Consider the following 7,078-nt stretch of genomic DNA (forward strand, 5'->3'; position numbering starts at 1 on the left):
AATGCTTGTTAGCTATTTTGTTTCTAGGCTTCAACAAGCCATGGGCAATCCATCCCTCCAAAGTGAAGTGCAACGACAGCTTTGTGCTCATGGGATTCTGCAAGCTCCCAGCATGACAAGAGAGCATCTAGGAATCCTCCTTGCGAGACTTCCAAAAGAGGTCTCTCTCTGATTCGGGAAGAAGAAGAGGATATATATGAAGGGCTCAGAAATTTTCTCCTTGATGACGCATCTCCTTCTCAAAGGAGAATTCAAGAGCCTCCACCGAAGGAACGAGAAAGAAGTGAGTCTCCTGCCACCTTGACAGAGATGGCTCCACAAATACAACGGACTAAACGCTCTCCGTCACCTCCAAAACAGAGAAGACCATCGCATACTTCTCCACACCATACTTCAAAGAGGGATGACAAAAAGCAAGAGAAGAAAAAGGCGAGAAAGAGGACATGCTCTTCTCCATATTCTTCATCCTCTTCCTCTTATGAAAGTGATGGTGAAGACAACAAAGATCAAGGCAAGAAAAAGGCGAGAAAGAGGTCACCCTCTTCTCCATCTTCCTCAAATTATTCATCTTCTGAAGGAAGTGATGCTTCAACCTTTGAACCATCAAAAAGAAGAGGCCATAGGGAATCCTATGCCACATGGAAGAGGTCATCCAAGCTCAAGAAGTTCAAAGAGGGAGGGAAGAGCATCTCTTTCCTTACCTACGATGGCACTTTTGGTGCTACAGACAAAGTCTTGGTCTTTATCCAACAGTTCAATGGAGATGAGGGCTTCACGGAGTCCTCTAAGCTACACCATGTAGATACGCACTTTCAAAAGTCGGCCAGGCAATGGTGGTCTAGCCTATGGGCCAACGGTGAAGCTCCACGAACATGGAAAGCTTTAAGAGCTTCCATTATGAAGCAGTTTTTGGCCACCGATGCCAAAGACAAAGTACTCACCGAATGGCGAAGCTTGAAGCTCTCTCCCTATGAATCCATTCACAAATATATAGACAAGTTTTGGGACCTACAACTCAAAGCCACTGTCTTCAAAAAGTTGGATTTTGGAGGGAAAAAGCAACAAGTTTGTGTGGGCTTAATTGAAGAAATGGTGGAGTATGTCAACTCCCAAAGGCCATGCACCATATTGGCGGTTATACACCATACTATGGTGGCCTCTCGAATCAATTTCCAAACAGGGGCTAAAAGAAATTCTAAGCCCACGGAAACAACGGTTCCAATGATCCTAAGGGGAAGGACAATGTCTAAAAGTCTCCTAAGGGCAATTCCAACAAAGCTAAAGAGAAGGGAGTTTACAAAGGAAAAACAAACTCTCTCCTGAAGATCTTGAGCGTTATCGCAAGGATAACCGTTGTTTCAAGTGCGGCAAGCAAGGGCATGCGTACCGTGCTTGTCCCCAAAAGAACAACCGCCATGAGCCTCCTAGAGCTACCTTGGTCGAAATCCAAGAGGAGGAAACTCAGCACAAAGGATCTCCTCAATGCCATGCTTGGGGAAAGGCATGATGCTTTTCTTCTCTTTGACCCTGGTTCTACTCACAATTTCATATCCACAGAGTTGGCCACCAAGCTAGGCATACAAGCTTATGAGATGGGAGATGTCCTACCCGCAGATGGTGCTTTCAAGGGCAAGAAGCTTCATTCACTCCCTTAATTGGGAAATTGAGGCTCCATGTCCAAAGCTATGTGGACAAAGAGGACGTCTTTATCTCTCCTCTCAAGTATGAGGATGTAATCCTAGGGGCACCATGGTTTGATTGCATGGCTACCAATGTTAAATTCCCTGAAAGGAGAATCTTCTTTAGGTTCAGGGAAAAAGATATGTACATAGATGCTAAGGAAACGGGTAACACCATACCCATTGTACATACGCAAGCTTTCAATAAGTCAATAAAGAGCTCTATTTCGTGTACATGATTTTTGTTAAAGACTCTCAAAATGAACCTAATGTTTTAACAAAAGATAATATACACAACAAAAGGAATTAGAGTTATCCTATTTTCTCAAGGGGTTTTAAGATGTCTTTATTGACGACATCCCTTGTGAGCTACCTCCTAAACAAGGCAATGATGACCATGCAATGGAACTTCTTCCAGGAAATTCACTGCCTAGCAAACCTCCTTATAGAGTTTCTCAAGCTCAACAAGAGGAATTACGTGGCAAGTGCATGATTTAGTTGAGAAGAGCATGGTTAGGCCTAGCTCATCTCCATATTGTTCTCCTGTGCTACTAGTGCAAAAGAAAGACGGCACATATCATATGTGTGTCGACTATAGAGCACTAAATAGGATCACTATCAAAAATAGGTTTCCCGTTCCACGGGTAGAAGACCTATTTGATAATCTACAAGGGTCAACCTACTTCATTAGGATTGACCTAAAAAGTGGCTATCATCAAATAAGGATAGTTGATCAAGACATTGTAAAGACCGCATTTTGCACCACGTTTGGTCTTTACGAATATATTGTCATGCCTTTTAGCTTGACCAATGCACCAGCCACATTCAATCGCTTGATGGAGAAGCCATTCAGGCCTCACCAAACCTTTATTGGAGTGTTATTTGATGATATTATCATCTACTCTAATTCATTAGACGAACACAAGAAACAAATATTTCAAGTTCTAAGAGAGAATAAACTTTATGTTAATCAAAAGAAAAGTGAATTTTTCTTACAAGAGATTCAGTATTTAGGTCACATTATCTCTCAAGATGGCATCCAAATGGATCCATCAAAGTTAGAGGTAATAAAAGGATGGCCTAAACCAAGGAATCTTCATGAGCTAAGAAGCTTTATAGGTATGTGTGCATACTATAGATGCTTCATAGAAAAGTTCTCACTAATAGCAGGACCATTACATGACCTAACAAAGAAAAACGTTAGGTACACATTGTCTGCCAAGGAGAACAATGCTTTTGAAAAACTTATCTCTCAACCTGCGCTTACACTACCGGATCTCTCAAAGCCATTTGAGGTCCAATGTGATGCTTGTGATGATTGCCTTGGAGATGTTTTGCTCCAAGAAGGGCACGCCATAGGCTATGAAAGTCGAAAGCTCGACCCTGTTGAGCAAGCTCTAGGAATATATGAAAAGGAACTCCTCGCAGTTCTACATGTCTTAGAGTCATGGAAGCACTATTTATTGGGGACTCCTTTCATTCTGCAAACGGATCACCAAAGTCTTAAGTACTTAATGGCGCAGACCAAGCTCTTCGACAAACAAATGACGTGGGCAAATTTCCTTTTGCAATTTCATTTTCATATTGGTCACGTTGCTGGCAAGCATAATCAAGTGGCTGATGCACTCTCAAGACGGTCGAGAGTGAATGCGGTTTCCATAGCAACTCACAATGATCTATCTTCTATGATAGATGAGTATGCTATTGATCTCGATTTTAGAGATGTGATTTCAGCCCTTGCACTAGGGGAAGAAAGAGGAACCATTTACTTTACAAGATGGTTATCTTCTCTATGGCAATAGACTATGTGTTACTAGCTCACTCCGTGACAAAGTAATGTATGAATCTCATGCTCCTCCGTACGCAGGGCATAGAGTGATTCAATCTACCCTAAAGGGGATTGAAACATATTTCTATTGGCTTACCATGAAAGCAAACATACAAGAGTATGTTTCTAAATGTGTGGTATGCCAAAAGACGAAGTTTGATAGAGGGAAGCAACCTGGATTGCTTCAACCTTTGCCAATCCCTAATTCACCATGGGAGAGCATATCCATGGATTTTATCTTTGGATTGCCTAACTCTATCCATGGGAATATGGGAATATGGACGATAGTAGACAGGTTCAGTAAACAAGCTCATTTTATACCTGTCAAAAAGACTATCAAAGCCCATCAAATGACAACCCTCTTCATTTCACAAATCTTCAAGTACCATGGCTTGCCAATGTCCATAGTGTTGGATAGAGATCCTAAAATGACCAGTAATTTCTGGAAGGGTCTCTGTGAGAATTTAGGAAGAAGGCTAAATTTCTCTTCGGCCTATCACCCGCAAACGGATGGCCAAAGTGAAATAGCTAACCTAATAATTCTCGATCTACTAAAAGCCTATGTAACGGAAGTAGATCAAAGACCCCAATGGGAGAAGTACTTACCTTTAGTGGAGTATGCCTACAATAACATTGTACATACTTCCACGGGAAAGGCATCTTTTGAGGTAATCAAGGGAAGATCAAAAAGTCCCTTGCTACTTAAGGTACATGGGAAGATCTTTGCTGCGGATGAGTATAGCCGAGACCTACAAGAATCTTTCCAAAAGATTAAGGATGCTATCTCTATCTCACAGCAAAGGCAGAAGGCTGCTACTCACAAGCACATAAGAGCCCAAGCCTTTAAAGAAAATGATTGGGTCTTACTCAAATTTCCCAAGGCTCGATTAAGGCACACGACGGGCAAGAATCCTACGGGACACCAAAAGTACTATGCTAACTTAGCAAAAAGGTAGTATGCTCCCTTCCAGATTCTTAGGCCAATCAACAAGATGGCCTATCAACTCAAGTTTCCCAGCCATTGGCTCATACACGTGCTTTTCATGTGAGCCTATTAAAGCCTTACAAAGGAGAGCCACCTCAAGAACCTACTATTGAAGACCCACCGGAGATCGAGGACCAAGAAGAGGTGCTACAGCCCGAGTCTATTCTCCGACAAGAAGACAAGGTACTAAGAGGCGGTAAGACTATCTGATGATATCTTATTAAGTTTAAGAATTATCCTTTTGAAGATGCTAGATGGATGCAAGGCATACAATTAAAGGATAACCTAAACCTTGTCAATGCTTACAATGCTTCCCAAGAGTAATCAAATGTACAAATGTTTAAAATGAACGAAGTTTTTGTCTTATAAGACTCTCTTTTTCTTTATTGTGCACAAAAATGAAGTAGTACGCATGCTTAGATCAAGTTTACGGAGACGACGTTGTGAGCGGGATGAAAACACACACAGCGCCTCTATAACAACCCGACACACACTCTTGGAATGATACACACACACACACACACTATGGGGCACCACTCGGCTTACACAACACACCTGGCCGAGACAGGGAACACACCTCTGGAGTGAGAGGAGAGAGACTATCCACTTGCCCACTCCACACAGACACACACACACCCAAAAAACTCAGCTCAAAAGAGGATAATTTTTGATGTTTAGATACAATTGAGCTTGGGCCAACACCAATGGGGCAAATAGCTCACACAATATGGGTAAAAGATACCAGATACAATCACAAATTGGAGCAGAAGCTTCGCTCATAGGAGAAACTTACACAGCCAAAATAGCAGAAAAAGAGTGAAGAATTTGGTAAAATGGACAGCGCCATTGCGTCCGGAGCGGCCCAAAACCCCAGTTTACAATGTCAAAGTGCTCAAATCCGACATCGGATGAGCAGTTTACGACCAAAACAGGCTCCAAAAACCCCAAAAACACACCTGCGGCTGTTCACCCTCTCTTCTCCACGTTTTTTCTGGTCTTCTCTCTGTTTTTTCAGTTCCCACACTTAGCTTTTTTAGTTGGGCACCCTTGGACTTTTAGATGACCTCAAACGGACCCCGAACAGGCCAAAAACTGACCTCGCAGTGCATAGTTGTCACCTTTTTGCATCATCCGCACACTTGGCACTCAGTTTTTCCCAATAATGCATCCCGCAATCACGTGAAGTGGCCCCAAAAAGTGGTCCTCATGATGAACTTTCTGCATAAGTATCACAAGAAAACACCCACGTCGTGTCCGTACTTCTCCGCGTGCAAGTATTGACCCCGTTCGACAACCTGACGCCACTCGATGCCATCTGACGCACCTGCTTACTCATGTCGTCGGCCCGCGGATAGCTTCCTTGAGAAGTTTTACGCGCTACCAACTCCTTCTTATTGTAGAAAAAACACACTGGTACTGGTAATAGTGAAAATCGATGCACTATGTACATGTTGTCCTACATGTACACATGTGGGCCCCACGTAACCACCTGGCTCTGGAAAATGGGCAATCCTTTATTCGATGCACCATGCATGTGTATGTACATATGCGCAATCCCTTGCTCCAAAAAACTCCTGACATAATTTGCCCATCCCCTAGCCTGCTAGATGATTCATGATCAGCAGCAGCAAAAAGCGATATGAGACTCGCCTCATCACAGGTCCTCCTCATCCCTCTCAACATCACTTGCTCCACAGACACTCATCCTGCTCCACCATCATCAATCTAGCATGATACAATTTAAGATGCAATCCATTTACGCTTGACTTATGTAGAACCCCCATCCAGGTTAGCGAACATATGTACCATTCGAGAAACACTCCACTACCTTGAAAGGGCCTTCCCACTTAATTTGAAACTTCTTTTGGAAGGTGTTGTCCAGCTTACTGTTGTAGCGCAAAACCAAGTCATGCTTCTTGATACCCTTACTCTTGACCTTTTCATTTATCTTTGCCAAAGCCTTATCCTGCATCTGCCCATAATGCTCCAATGCGCTCATCCTATCCAACTGAACCTCTTGTAACTGCAAGAGCCTCTCTTTGAATGCATCACTAGGCGGCCCAAGCAACTTCTCTAACATCTTGACCGCAGGCAACTCTACCTCCAGGCAATAGTGCTTCCTTTCCAAAAACAAATGAATTGAGTAAATCCTGTACGTGTCTTCACCGAAGTATGGTAAGCCCATAATGCACTAAGCAATTCCAAATCCCAATTCTTCCTTGGTGCTCTGTCACTTAGAAAGAATTTGTACCAACTCACCATTGAATCTTTCATTTAAGCCATTACACTGCGGTAATAAGGAGTGGTATGCTGGTGCCTAATCTTCATCTTTGTGCATAAGAAGTCTAGCAGTTTAGCTCTAAATCCTGGCCCTTAGCTGAAAGTAGCTCTAATGGCACCCCAAACTTGCAACATATTTCATCACAGACAAATTTTGCCACATCCTTTGCAGTGATCTGTTTTACTGCTATAGCCTCTGCCCATCTAGAGAGATAGTCCACTGCCGTCAAAATATAGCTTTTGCCCCTGCTTGTGATAGGTAACGGGCCTATTGTATCAATCCCCCACTTTTCAAACACATCAAAC

The sequence above is a fragment of the Adiantum capillus-veneris genome, chromosome 27 (assembly GCF_014529385.1).
Source record: "Adiantum capillus-veneris isolate H3 chromosome 27, ASM1452938v2, whole genome shotgun sequence".
Lineage (NCBI taxonomy): Eukaryota > Viridiplantae > Streptophyta > Polypodiopsida > Polypodiales > Pteridaceae > Adiantum > Adiantum capillus-veneris.